Below are 15,573 nucleotides of genomic sequence, written 5' to 3' on the forward strand. Positions count from 1 at the left end.
TTATTGATGGAGCCACATACTGGAGACTATTGAAAACTAAATGTTCTGTTGCAGAGAGAAAAGATGAAAAGAGTACTCCAGGGAAAACATAAACCAAGAAAAAAGAAAACAAATAAACCCTGACATATAAAAATGAAGAATACAAAAAGCAAAGGGTTTTCTTTTTTCTAAATCTGTTTTTCTCATTGACATCTACACAGGCTCCACATTGTTGCTATCCCATGCACTCACTCTGCCCTGGAATCGCTATATGCATTGATACACTACTGCTGACTGCCTAAGATGTAGCCACGTTGGATTCACAGGACCTCTGTTCTAACAACTCGCAGCCACAGCATTGATGTCTGGCCTTGAGCAAGCTGCCCAATCAATCCTCTGCTCGGTTGCTCAGCTGTAAAATAGAAGGAACGATCCTGCCCTGGGAATAGCTGGTCTCTTTTCTCTCTTGTCATCTGAAGCTTTTAGAGAAAGGTATTACAAGCACTTAAAGGTCCTTGTAAAGTTCCCACAAGTTTAAACACCAATCAGTAAACAAGGGGGTGGGGAGGAAATTGCCATAATATGATGTTTACCTTAATAAGCTCTCTGGTCATGGTACATAGTTACAGGTATACTATAGTATGTAGTACCACGATCTCACTAGCTGTTTCATTTTTTAATGAGTTTGTCTGAGTAAATCATTCTGCCACACCATCACTAATGACAAAACCAACTGGAGAAAGCCAGATCCACTACTGGGTCTAGAAAGAAGTCACACACGTGGACCCAAATGGCTGACCTCAGGAATCCACAGGCACATGCATCCCCCTGGAGCACCTCTAATTACTGCACAAGGAGAGATGTGCCACCCTATTGACTGTCTGTAATTATGTGACAAATGTCACTGGCAGAGGTGTGACAGAAAATTATTTCATATTATTCAGAAAATGCCAGTTTCCAGGCTAGCTGGGCTTCCTGCTTCTTTGTTGTGTTGGGATTTCCTACCTCTCAGGCCATTTTTTCAGCCAAAGCGTGCACTCAGCCACTGTCTCTGTGAAGTTTGTAAGTCTGCTGTTACCATACTCATGAAATTTGCATGGATGTTGCACACCCATACCCTTCCTGTGTTTTCTCAGCCACTGTCTCTGTGAAGTTTGCAAGTCTGCTGTTACCATACTCATGAAATTTGCATGGATGTTGCACACCCAGACCCTTCCTGTGTTTTCAGGGCTGGGTAAGCTAAATCCAAATAGTCGCTGTAGCACACCGTGCTAGGTGCAGATACAGCACATCTCATGGTAACAGTTTACCTGGCTGCTTGCCCTTAAAAGAAGGCTGACATGTCAGTTTTCAGCATGTAACTGCTGCTTTGGGTCTGTTAGCCCCACATGAGCGCTACCAGTTGTGCCGTCCCACGGCGCTGCTTTAGAGGTACTTGGGGACAGACCTAGCCTTGTGCTGAGGATAGGTGCTGTGAGGAGACTGCAGAGGAGCTGAGTACTCAGTTCTGTGCCTTTTACAGCACAGCACAGGTGAGGACTAGGTATCTCTGAGGTTTTTTGTTTCCACTACCCTTAGGACAGGCTGCTGGAGGGTTTGAAAGTGCTCCATCATGATAGAGAAAACTATATTCTGTGTTCTTATCTGCCTGTGCATGATGTCCCTGCAAGCAGCAGAGTGTTTGATCCACTTGCATATTTCGTCATGTAGCAACACTTCTCCAAGCCAATGCATTGGCCAGTGGGTATTTCTAACGATATAATTATTCATCATACAAATAGCTTGGTAATTAATAGTACACCTCTAGAAATTCTGTTGCTTGATATTCGTGTTAGGTCCATTCATTCCCTTCCCATTAATTTAAATGAAATGCTTGAATTCATGCAGCACATCTTTATATTCTTGTACTCTTGATTTGGTTGCTAAAGGTCAGCCACAAAGCTTTTAGCGTCAATGGTGATCTAAATATAGGTTCCTCCATTTTAGAGTCACATTCACTAAATACCTACTTAAGTTCCTAATGAAAGAACAGGGACGCCAAAGTTTTGCATGACTTGTGACACAGTTGTGGTTGGGCTGAGCATCAGCCTCAGCAGCTGCATGAAACTGTAGCCTATGGGGGATGCATGTGCTCCTGGTACCACTCCAGCCGACATGTAATGACAAACCATTCTGAGAACTGCAGAATCACAGAATGCCAGGGGTTGGAAGGGACCTGGAAAGATCATCTAGTCCAACCTGCCCCGCCAGAGCAGGATCACATAGATGTGGTCACACAGGAACATGTCCAGGCAGGGTTTGAATGTGTCCAGAGAAGGAGACTCCACAACCTCTCTGGGCAGCTTGTCCCAGTGTTTTTCCTTATGTGCCTTTTAGACACTTAACTGATGAGCACCCTGGCTAACAAGACAGGAGTTACCCTGAATCTGTTTCTCTACATTTATCATCAGTCAGGTAATGGCTAGCTGACTGATTATTTAAATTAATTAGATATAATTTCCAAGTATTTATGCATGTATCTAAATATTCTCCTTTGGAGGAGTTCAGCAGTGACATGAAAGCTGTTGTAATCAACCAAAGGAGTAAAACCACTTTGCAGCGTACCCTGTCCCAGACAGCCATTTCATCCAAAGTCCTGGACAAACATATTCAGTAGCCATTGTTTCTATTTCCCATAGGGATTTAATAATAAGCTGCATTTATAGATAAAACTTATATGGTTGTATAAGAGAAAAACTTGCAAATCCTATGCTTTTGAAAGGTTTTTAGGTTTAAATGTCTCTAGCTAGCTTTCAGAGAAAATACCATCTACTGTCACTAAATGATATGTTTAAAATTCAATTAAATATCAGCCTGGCTATACTGGCTTGTCTGAATCACAGTGAAAAGCAGAACTAATGCTCAAGCAGATATTGTACTGTTATGTAGTCAGTCAGAGTTCTGTATTTGTTCAAGCCCACAAACATGGAAGTGTCAGCAATAGTGAGAAGTGTTGTGCATTTACATTCCAACTAAAGATCTACAACTATTTCAACTGCAAAGTAGTTAATCTCTGTTATACTGTCACACAAAGCATATGGGGATGTTGTGCCATCCAAATAACCCATGTTCATATCTGTCATCCATTAGGCTTACTGTCATGCGTAGAGTCATGACTACAACAAGAAAAATGTTGTGCCTTGCACATTTCATCTCATGAAAAAATCGATCAATCTGTGTGTCTGTCTATCGATTATTTTATCTATCTGTCATGCTGTAGGGACCCAGTAAACAGAACCAAACAGCCTGATACCTAAAGCCAGGTCTCTGCTACTTAAAGCTTACAATAGAAATGTGACTGATAACTGCAGCTGTAAGAAAGTTGGAGAACATGAACTCAGGGTTATGTCTGGTCATAACAAAAGGCCAAAAAAAAAAAACCCAGACAAGGGAAAGGATATTCGTAGAATGATAGAATCTTTAAGGTTGGAAAAGACCTCAAAGATCATAAAGTCCAACTGTCTGCCCAATACTACCATATCCTGGAGTGCCTACACCTTTTTTGAACACTTCCAGGAATGGTGACTCCACCACCTCTCTGGGCAGGCTGTTCCAATGCCTAACCACCCTCACGGAAGACATTTTTCCTGATATCCAATCTAAACCTCCCCTGATGCAGCTTGAGACTTTTTCCTCTTTTCCTTTTTTAACCTGATCACTCAGCCTTGGCCAGGGACAGGAAAGACCCAGTTTTGGGAGCTCACCAGAACATGCCATGCCAGAGGCAAGTTGCCGAGGCTGGTTTGGGCTGACTCAGAAAGCCATGGCAATGTCAGAGCAGTACAGGAAATTGCTTAATAATGAGCACAGGCCAAATAGCTTTGCTATATTTTTTGTAACTTTATTCCATAGTGGTAAATTTGTGTTTTCAAATAAACAAGTCTTTTTCCTCTCTCAGTCTTGCTTAATGCTATTTCTAACTGTGGCTAGTATAATAATGGTTTGACATGACATTCTCTCCCGTTCATTGAAATCATTATTCTGGAGTGTGGAAGGGTGTCTCAAGCCCACTAAACTGTGAGATTCTCAAGAACATCTGGCATTTCCAACCCCTGAAATGCAGATGTTAGGAAATTTTGAAAAAGCATCTTTCTCGGAAGCAGACAGCTTGAGTCTCTTTAAGAAAGCAGAAAGTTAGTGAAAGAATAAGATATGTGGGTCACTGTAAAATGAACCTGCGAATGTCTGGACCCTCATAACTTTCCTAGATACAGATTTTTTATAGAATTCATAGAAACATAACTAAGTTTGATACCAAGATCTCTCCCTCAAATGAGAGAAAAGTGCATGGATGTAGAGGTCTGTACAACTTTTGTTTCCTGTGGAAACTGGGATGTAAACCACAGGGGAAAAAAGAAAAAAGAAAAAAAAACAAAAGCTAAAGTAGTGCCTTCATTTTTGCATAAACTTGTAGCCATTACTGATATGTAACGGAAGATGGCCACGCTCAACTTCTTCATCAGTAAACAGTGGACTGGATCTATTCAATTCACCAGGCTTCAGAGAACAGAAATTCTCTACTCCTCCTTCCCTCCTGCAACTTAACCAAGACTGAGAAGCTCAAAGAACCAGAAAGCACATAAAAGAACAGCAGCTTTTTAATGAAATTCTTCCTTGGGGCATTAATTTTTCACCTGCCTTCACAAGGTAATTAGATGAATTTGATCACTGCCTGCATGCCTGTGTCTGTCCTGCTTCCCAAACATTGTCTGAACTTTTTGGTTGACTTCAGACAAATCAAATCTGATTAAAAATTCCCAAAAGCTCCATGGAAGCAAGTAGCCAAGGGAGACCCCCAAGGTTCTTCCTGAAGAATAGCAGCAGGTGGCAGGGCAGGAGACAAGCCACCCTGTGCCAAATTTCAGGGCATTCATTTGTGGGACCACCATGACGCCAACCTGCAGCACCTCAGGATCTCTCAAGCATCTCCTGTACCGTCCAGGGGACAAGGGCTGCAGAAAAGCAGCCTCTCTCCTATCCTGTTGTTTTGTATTTCCTAAGTGCCATAGTCTTTTACCTGGACTATGTTTCTCTCTAGCTGTAACCATTTGTTTTCAAATCCCTGTTTCTTTAAATGAGGCTGTCTAAATGTGTTACTGTCATTTTTGTTATAACTTCATTAATTTTATTTTTTGTGTGTTTGATGCTAGTTGCAGGCACAGCTCTAGCCACTATATGACTACTTAATCTGAAGTTAAAAAAATATACCTAAAATAATTACTGTTTTCTCTTACGGGACTTATGAGTTTCTTCAAAATTTCTTCAATTTCTGTCAGTTGTGTTATAGGGGAGTTCTAAAGTCTCATGAAGAGTTTATCCAAGGCTTAGTTTTGGCTATCTCTAAACAACAGCCAATGGAATAATTCCTTGTTTGCTGACTCCTCCATTCAAACAGAATTACATGATTTTGGGCAAGGAGAAATTTTTTACCTTGGATGATATGGACATGTAAATCATATTTACAATAAGTTAGGAAACTCATGTGATTTTCCTTTAGGAACATGAAAGTGTTGCTGCAGTGGATAAGTATGCCAGGGTTAGATCACATTTCAGGTGAGGGGATCCACAACATTTCAAATGAGAATTTCCAGAGAGAAGCCTTGGTAGAGGGGTCTCAGCTATGAGTATGTTGTTGTCTCTCCACCGTAAAGAGAAAAGGAAAGATTCAGGAAAGTTACTAAGTCCAGGAATGCCACCAAGATGGAGTGCCAGTGCAGTCATTTCATGGCAGGGCAAGGGACTGTCCTCCCTGTGTACAAAGGTGTGTATCTCATGCTGGATGCTACTGTGAGGAAACGCCCCAACTGAGCAAAGTCAAAGCCGAATTTTCCTCCCACATGTGCTTCTCCTAAATCTCCTGTGCTTACCTGTGCAACTACTCCTTAGTAAAATGCAGTAGTTAAGGAGTATAATTTGATTTACATCTGTCCTACTTTGCAGTCAAATACACAATTCATTATCCAAATATCCCCCGTTCAAGATAAGGTATAACTGGGAAGGAAGAAATGCTGACTAAATGGCTCCACAATTGCATCTGTTTCTTGTGAGCAGCTGGTGGCAATGAACTGTTATTAATTTTATTATGTATTTTGTAGTTGCCAGAAGCAAGCTGGACACAAAGCTCTAAATAACAAGGTGCGTAGAATAGAAATAGCTTCCCTGTTGTTGGCTGCATCTTCTCAGTAAAGGCTTTTTTCCTTCCTCCTCCCTCGTAATCTGTGTTAATAGCTGGTGAACATTCTTGTTATTCTCAGGATGCTAAACCAGTCCTAACTCTGGAATCCTCTCCCGTGATCCCATATGGCTGGGCCACTGAGACTGAACATTAAGTGTTGCAGGAAAGGCAACCTACTGCTCCTCCTTTCTGTTCTTGCTTACCTGATGTAAAATCCACAGTCTTTCCAGTGCTTACTCTTATCATCAAGAGCAAAAAGTACATATTGCAGAGACAATCTTCGCAGTACTGAAGTCTTCTGTGAAAAGCCTTCAGTGATTTCACCCCTGTGATGAACAGCCTTTTAATGCATTACTGGATCTTGAGAGATATTTAGGATACCCTGTTGGCCCCTGAAGAGGAAAGGTGACAGTAAATGCCAATTTTCTTCTGGTTCTATTTCATACCCAATGGGCTATGAACTGGGTTGAAGTCAATGAAGCAAGGAGTATTGTACAAATAAAGCTGCCTCTGCAGAAATAGGACATGTACAACTTTCTCCTCCTAACAAATTTATAAGTGAAAAACTTTTGGCTTTGTAACTTGATGTATTGAACTGAAAAGGAGCAAGACAGCCAATTCATTCAATAATAGTTTAGATGCACAAATTGGTACTTGGATTTGAAATCTCTTGGTTTAGTCCAGAGTCACAGAACTGAAGACATTAGGAGGTGCCCAATATGCAACCAAACTTGTACAGAGAACATAGGATTGATTCTATATTTTTATTCTATATTTTTATCATTATTATAAATGGTTATAGGCATACAGAGAAGCTCATTCTGTGTTACTCACACAAAGATACTCATACTCCTCAAAGACATCATACTCCCTTATTGTCTCGTGCATTGAACTTTACACTTTGTGAGTGAACATATGTTCACAAGCAAGGACTCTGAACCAATGTTTTGACATCATTGTTTCAATGGAATGAAGCTGCTGGAGTGAAATAACCATGGGATTCCTCATCACATTTAGAAAAAATGTTATCCCCCTTTTAAGTTTTGAACAAGAAAACGTGTTCAGACAAAAGCCCATAATCACCATCAACACCACAATTTCACCTCTACTTTTTTTTGAAACAACAGTAATCAACAAGAGGAAGAACTCCAAATAAATTTAATCGTAGACTCACAGTATGTGTCTCAGCATGGAGCTCGGATTACCTCAGATCATCCTTCACAACAGCAAGAAATTTGGAGCTATGGCAAGTGAGATGTAAGAGATGAAAGTGCCAGGCACAGCTGTACTTTTAGGCCAGCAACAGTGAAGGCTATTAATGCAGCATCAGAGAGCACAATGCTTCTGCAACAAGAATAGCAGAAGGAGGTGGGAAATGGTTGAGGGTAAAGCAACACCCTGACCAGTTCCTGGAAAAATGCTTGCATTACCCACCTGAAAGTTGAAGAGCTTACAGACTTTCTACAATGCTTCATGATTAAGACAGGAAAAGTAGTTTTGCAATGAATAGTGCACTTGATTAATTCAGCTCTTTTCTCTGCTCACAGAATATCCAGAAACAGCTCACAGTTACCTCTGATTTATTAATTATTGGAATTTACACAGCACTTGTTCTTGCAAGTCTTTTCAGACCTCTTTGGATTGCTTCAGTATGAAATTGAAACTGCTTTGGTTAGCTGAGATTAGTCCCAAATCAGACAGGATTGCTGTTGTCCCCTGCACGGATTACTGACACTCATAATCAAGAGAAGAGTTTACAGAAAATCTTGAATGAGTTTAAGCTTTCAAAGAGCCATGTGACAAATACTGTGTCCTAAGTGGCCTTCTTATCCCTCTAGCCCCTTTCTCCAAAGGGGCATTGCTTCATGCCTGCCAAAGAGATATCTTTCTGTAGCCAGCATCTAGCAGTCCCAAAAGGATCTTTGTCCCTCACTGGAAAACACCTCTTTTTTAGGAAGTCCCCAGTTTCTACACAATAGACAACATCTAAGTATGCTTGCCCACTTGCAGAGCAATTTTCCATTCTCTAATTGCAATGGCTATGCCCTAACTAGAGCACTCAGTGTTTCCAAGCTCCAGCCAAAGTAAAGTGCTGTGAGATGAAATGGTCCTTGATTGAGATGAATGGAACATATAATTTGGGAGGGACTCTGCTGTAAGCACCTGAAGCTAAGTCTAGGTGAACTCTGTAGGACTTCCTCACTACAAATCAGTGTTTAAAAATACAATACTAAGCTTAATTTAGCCTGCCAAGGCATAAGAATTCCACTGAAAAATCAGAATAAAGTTATGAAAGGAAAAAACATTTAATGCATTGTAAGTTTAATTTAAGATAATTAAGTTCTATCTGAGTCTGCAGTTTAAATGTATTTTCATGTGAGACAAAAAATAAACTGGGGTGACAGTCCTGTGGCAGGAGCTTTTGTCAGAATGTGTCAGAATCCCCTAATTGTCTGATCAACTGCACCATGGCCACAATATCTGAAAAAATTAGACCACCATTTGGGAACTGCATCTATCCTTGTTTTATGTAGACTATAGGCAACCTGGATTCTACCACCTCTGATTGTGCTTTGGTACAAACATGGCCGGAAATTCCTGTTTCTTTCCATTTGGAACTCAGCTGGTTTCTCTCTCTTGCTGTAGGTTCAGTGGATGAAAAGTCTCTACAACACCACCAAACACTTCATGGAGGTACTTGCCACACTTAATCAAGTCACCTCTCAAGCTTCCTTTCTGTGGAAAGCAGGCTTTCTAGATGTCTGGATTATTTTCAGTGCTCATCCCAAAGCCCTCTCCAAATTCCTCCCTTTGGCAAAAGCTGGATGTGAAACATGTTTAAATAGTAAGACCATTTTCCCCTTAGTGCAATAGCTAGTGATAGTACCATTTTTCCAGTCAGAAGGAATTTAGTTGACTCAAATTTTCTTCTTTTTTGAAAATCTATAGATTAAAGGTCATCAGTGCATTGAGGTGTAAATGCTGAAAAAACTCACAATTGATAAAAGAAAATGTTGCTGCAGTTCTAAAACTGGGGATGGAATTTACTAAAAGAAGGAAGTGAAAGAGCAGGAAATCTTTCAAGTTGATACTGATCCCGGACTCTTGGGCAGATTTTAAGCAGCAAAGACCTGATATATCACGCAGTAATTGAGCCCGCTTCCTCCAGAGGCACTTCTCTCTGTCCTAAGAAAAACTGTCAGTTCCTAAATGTTCTCCAAACATTTGACACAGAAGGGTAAACTAAGGACAGAGATCTTGTTGTAAATTACTTTTTTTTCTCTTTAGTGGATTTAAATGAGATGTTTGTTATCGCCTTAACATTCTTGCGGTGGTTTAGTTCTGTATAATAGCAAAGCCAGTAGTAAGTTAATTAAAAGAGCTATAATGTCTGAAAGAAGTCAGCAGGTTTCTATGGGTTGCTGATCAAAGGGAAAGTAGTTCTTTTTTAATGGTCTTTTTTTCTTGGTGCTTTAGATACAGTATGTCTCTATAATCACCTACAGTGTTTGCCATGATGACAAAATTAGACAAAGCCAAAAATTTTAAATAGAATAGAATAGGGTGTGAAATAGAATTTTAAAAATAAATTAATAGAGAAAATCATCAACTTAAGAAAGTCAGACCAGCGATTTATAAGAGCCACTGCAGGTCAGTCTGAAACCATAATATTCCGTAATCACACCACCCCGGTGACCTAGGTTAAGAATGAGTAATGAAGGACAGGATGATGTGGATCAGCACAGTTCTTTCACTTGAGTGGTAGTGATGTATTCATGTAGTAACGCCATTCCAGTTGGTGAGATGAAACTATGGCTGTATTGCACTTGAAATGGAGGGAGCTGTGTGCCAACACTATCGCCCGATCAGTTGTGAAGCGAATGTGCACATAGATATTTTTAACATCCAGATTAGTGGATTCAAGTCTGATCATACACTTACTTTACATTCATGTCATTGGTTGGGGTTTTTTTGTGTCTTTAAAGAATTGCAGCATTCAATATGTTCTGTATTCTGAAGGAAAATGAAACACAATTCTTATTCTTCTCCATAATGCCTTTATAAAACTTTTTAAAAATACATGTACTCTGAAAATGTCTTTATATTCTGAAGGTTTCAGATCACATAACTGTTTTTCTCCTATGCTTCAAGCTAGTCTTCCTGTTCAAGTGTGAATGGATTTCTGAAAGCAAGGGGGATTTATTCTCGTGAGGTGTGGTGAAAGAGAAGTTTGCAATTTGTCATGCATATTAACAATGGACACAAAGAAGAGGAAGGTATGGCTAGCACAAAGACAAAAGAGAGATTTTCTTTACTTCCTGTAATCTTTCCTGTGAAAAAAATGATTGTGTTTAAAAAATGCCATTAATATGTACCCTAACATAAGCTATAGAAAGAAAAATGACTTCTGAGTTTCCATTTTCATTTTTTAAACATAGATACATCATTGTATCTGTCTCACCTACAAACTGTAGGATACTACCCCTTTTTGCACAGGTGTTTTCGGAAACACCAAGGACATTCTGACAAGGTACTTTTTGTGGTTTGAGATAAGCTGAAACTTTTATAGAGAGATCATCATTTGAAAAGTTTTCGATGGAAAGATTCTGAGGTCAAACTGGGAATAGAAAGAAAGAAAAATAAACATTATTTTAAATCTATGAATCTGACTTCTTTCATCTAAAAAAAAAAAAGGCATTTCAGCACAAGTCATGTTTTGAAAACACTCCAGATGTTTACTAGGTTCCTGGTAGGAAATGAAGACAAATATGGAAGTCTGAAAGGTCACAGCAAGAAAGAATCATCAGCCTCCATGCATTTTTTATTTTGGAGTCAGTCGCAATTCTAAGATGTTTTGCTGCTCAAACCCCTCAGCGATAAGCATTTCAGGTGTTCCATACTGGTTGGGCAGGAGAGGTAAAAGGTGACAAATTTGCTACAAATATTACATGAGTCTTTTGTATTTTCTATTAAGAACCTGAGGCAGTTTGGTTTCCAGCACAGTTATTTTCAAATGTAAACCCACTTTAAGTCAGAGTGTGAGAGAAAGAACCTGGGCAGTAAGAAGTTCTGTAAAAGATTTCCCCAGTGCACTGACAAAACCTGGCAAATTGGGCTGATTTTTGATAATCAGCTAAGTTTCCTCAAATATTCACCAGATTATTTACATAAAAAAAACCAGTGTCTGCACACTGTTCACTTTATTCATTACTCATGCACTGAGATGGGCACTACATGTTATAAGTGCCTCATTGATTCTGCACATTGGAAACGGTTCTTAAAAAGCTGAAAAAGGTATGACTGACAATGAAAAGGAGTAACAAATTATGTTAAGGAATATAGTTCCTTCCCTAAATTATTATCCTTGGTGGCAAGAGAAAATGGGTTTCATATCAAAGGCAAACCAAATACTTGTGCCAAATATAATTTTAGAAAGCAGTTGCAAAGAGCAAATATTTAATCTGGATGAAAGAAGATGATCTTAAGAATTCATAAATACTCTTAAGATTGATTCTGGTGTCTTTAATGAGTTTAGATTGGTTAATTTATTTCAGACTCTGCACTGATTAGGAATACTGACTAAACTAATACCTTGTGGCTAGAGTGTGCTGGCTGAATAATAATCCAGGCTCCTGCCATGAACGACACAGTCTTGAGCATCTCTTAAAGTTTTTTGCTGCATCAGGCACAAAATCATACAGATATGGAGCTATTTGGGAGTAATTTATGAATACTATATTTTGATCTATATAAAAGAGCATTCACTGCAAGAGTACAAGCGGGATGTCAGGACAATCTGGCAGTGAGGTAAGGAGAATGGCTAGAAGTGAGGCATAGCTCCAGAAAATGTTTGTGGACTTTTAAATCACTGACTTTAAAATTTTTACTTCCTCAACAGGCAGTCTGCAGTAACACTTTGTCAAAGAAAGACCAAATGTTGTGAATTCAATGAAGAAGGAGCTTCACAATGGCCAGTAAAAGGTCTCAAATAAAGGGATTGTTCAGAGCAACTTGGTGAAGAAAGGTACCTACCCGCTTGTGCCTAGATTTAAAACCATGTTTCTAAAATATCTAGGTATTTTTCAGATTTCTAGAATCATATGCAGAGAATAATATATCTAGTAGTGATCTGAAATGCTTCACTTCCTAGCTGTTCACCCTCTGAGCAAGCATGGCTAACACATGCAGAGCTCTGTGGCTCAGAGTAATATTGTGTGAATATCCCAGGTACAATAAAGTCGTATAGCCTGGCCTTGAGATGCCTCAGCAGAGGCAGAAATGCAGTTAGTCTTGGGCACAGATACTGGGCTGTCAAGGTGAACAGGCCATTTCTGTGCAATTGTAACATTCCTGCTCAAGAGTTAGTTTTTGAAAAATGCATATGTGTTCTTAAGATTAGAAATGAGTCTTAAAACTTTCTTCATTTGAAGATTTGCTAAGCCATTAAAAGTGGGACTATTGGAAAAAAAACCAAAAACCCAAACCAAGACAAACAAACAACAACAACAACAACAACAAAACCAAAACCATGAGGAACTTTCTATCCAAAGCTGTTTAATAATTTTCCTCTGCATACAAGCAACTAACTCTCTCCTCTTTAGGTAAGAGAGGTGGCATTTTGCTATTGTTGTATCTTTTAAGCCAGTAGTGGGAACATAGCCAGGGGCAGCATTGAAAATAGTTGTCTAATTTTAAGTGCCCAGTAGCTAATGATAAACAAATGCTCCATATACTATACCAATGTACTTTCCAGAAAATATTCACCCCTTCCCGTCAAACCACACACAAAGATCCAGGGAACAAATATCATCATAAACTTTGCTGTAAAATCTGTAAAGAAAATGCCTGAATCTGTCTATGGAGAGTTCTTTAAACTTAATACTTCTGTCATTGCATAGGCCATTCTAGTTTCCAGCAGTGACTGGAGGAGGTAATTCCCTATAGACCCTCCCAATTAGAGTCAGGGAAACAATATGTGATTAACATCCCAAAAGTGCAGGTAACAGAGTGGAACAGAGATTGCTGAAGCTGGGTCATGCAGAGGTTTCTGTGACAGAGAGGTGAAGCAGACCTGAAATCTTCATCACATGCTGCTGCAGTCCAATTACTGTCCATTTTGCTGCTGAGCCCAAAACAAAAAAACTGTAGGCTGTGATAGGAGAACATGGCCAGGGAAAACCCCTCAGGAAATGTAAACCTTGTGAATTGTATGAAGGAGAGTGCAGAAGAGAGCATGCCTCAGCACCCAAAATTCTAAATAGAAAGACACCATAGCTCAGGAAAACATGCACTGAAACCTTTCCCACTCTGTTACCTGGAATCTGAGGCATCACCTTCCTGGGCCTAGTTATGACAGTGTTGAACACTGCTGCACTTAAGATTTGGGGTTTTTTATGGAGACTTCCAAGGACCTGCTCACATGTGGAACAAATATTAAAGCATTAGACCACTTAAGAGCAATTGCTGGATCTTTGCATGTTTGTGTCCTGTTTGTAGACCAAGCAGGACATGCTTACAGAAAGAGCATTTTCCATCCTGCAGAAAGAAGGAGTAAATTTCCTGCACATTAAGCAAGTTACATGCTCCTTACAGCAGCTTCTGACTAGCTTTCTGAAGCAAGTGTTTTTCCAGCAAGATGTGCTCGGAGCTTGGCTCCTTCTGTATTTCTCTCCCCCAAGAGCTTTCATGTGAGAAATCCATTGTGCTGTATGCTGTCACAGAAGCATCCGTAGGACATTTGGAAGCAGCTCTTGTGGGGGAAGCAGCTTTTGTGGGGAACGGCTGCAGTTAGATGCACAAGCTCTGGAACACACTGTCTGACGTTAGCTTGAATGCAGCAGGAGGCAAAGTTAGCAAGCAGGCAGCTGGATACCACAACTCACCAAGGTGTGACGTAGAGAGGCTCAGCACTACAACCAGGAGCTACTGGGAGCTTTTGGGTCAGATGAGAAACCTCTTAGTCCACCTCAGTGCAATTTTAGACTCTTCTAGCTTGCTACTCGCAGTGGCACCTGTTGCCACCTTCGAGTCTCCTCGAAGCCATCAGCACCATTTTAGCGCCCACCACACACAATCTCTAAGTCAGAGTAGCCTGTCTGTGTTTGAAGGAGCAGAGAGGGGCTGCAGGGGTGGATGGCTAAAGAATCTAAAAATAAATCCTCCCTTTCTCTATACAGAGAGTGCTGTAGCTCCCCTGCCCTCCCTTTCACCAGTGTCTGCTGCTGAAATGCTGCATTCATGTCACTGAGATTCAGTGCCAAGCCTAGCGTTTGCCACCTATATAGGAGCTTAAAATAGCACAGAGGCTGACAGAAATACCTTGAAGGCTGACAGAGGGGTGGTTTTCTGATATATTATACTCTGTTGTGGGAAGTTTTTATTTATTTAGAATGATATAAGCACCCTGGGGAGGAATATGGTTTAGATTTACTCTGGTCTGACCCAACCACAGTGTGTCTGAAATGCAAAGTGGCACTGAGCTCTCCCCAAGGGTCTGGAAATGGTGCAGCTCTATTGAATGATAGATTTTTAGCAGTTCTCCTGCATGGATCCCACTTGGTTGATGTAATGCTGATTAAACCAAGCACATTTCCTTTACAGCACTCTCATTCATCCCTCCATAGCCACTTACTGCAGAGACCATGCAGGCTTTTAATTATTTTACTAAACAGAGAACATTTTTCTTGGAAGTGCGTCATGAAATTTTAATGACCACACTTTTAATTCCAACAGAAAGACCTCAAATATCAAAGACCATGTGAAATTCCACACAGGTTTTAGTTTTCCTCCCACAGCACCACACAGAAGGTGGGAACCCTGGGGTTATATGTAACCCTGTTGTTTTCCTCTAGGTATAAACCCAAGGATTTGTTTTGCATAGAGCAAAAGCCTGTTTTCTGGTGCTGCCATTGCCATGGGCTTCCCATTGCTCTGTCCTCAGCTCAAACACAGCTGGAGAAGAAACATGCCTGTGCAATGAGGTATCTACATCTCAGGCTCATGGTCAAGATTGCAAGTAGGAGGATCATCCCTGCTCATGCCCTGACAACACACTGACCCTCTTCCCAAACAAAAGGGCACTGAGAAGGGCAATAGCTTTTTGCCACATACAGAAATGTCAGGCGCTGTGCTCCAAGTGTGCAGTGGACTACGTGGTACTCAAGGAAGGAAGGAAGGAAGGAAGGAAGGAAGGAAGGAAGGAAGGAGGGAAGGAAGGAGGGAAGGAGGGAAGGAGGGAAGGGGCTCTTTTTTTTTTGCCATAAAACATGAATTGAATATTTTGATTTGATTCTTGGACATAAAATATACCTTCAATCAAAGGAAGCTATCTGGCAAAAAAAAAACCCAGGTCCGATCACTTATCTTTACTAATGCAAAAG

The sequence above is a fragment of the Gallinula chloropus genome (assembly GCF_964237585.1).
Source record: "Gallinula chloropus genome assembly, chromosome: 1".
Classification (NCBI taxonomy): Eukaryota; Metazoa; Chordata; class Aves; order Gruiformes; family Rallidae; genus Gallinula; species Gallinula chloropus.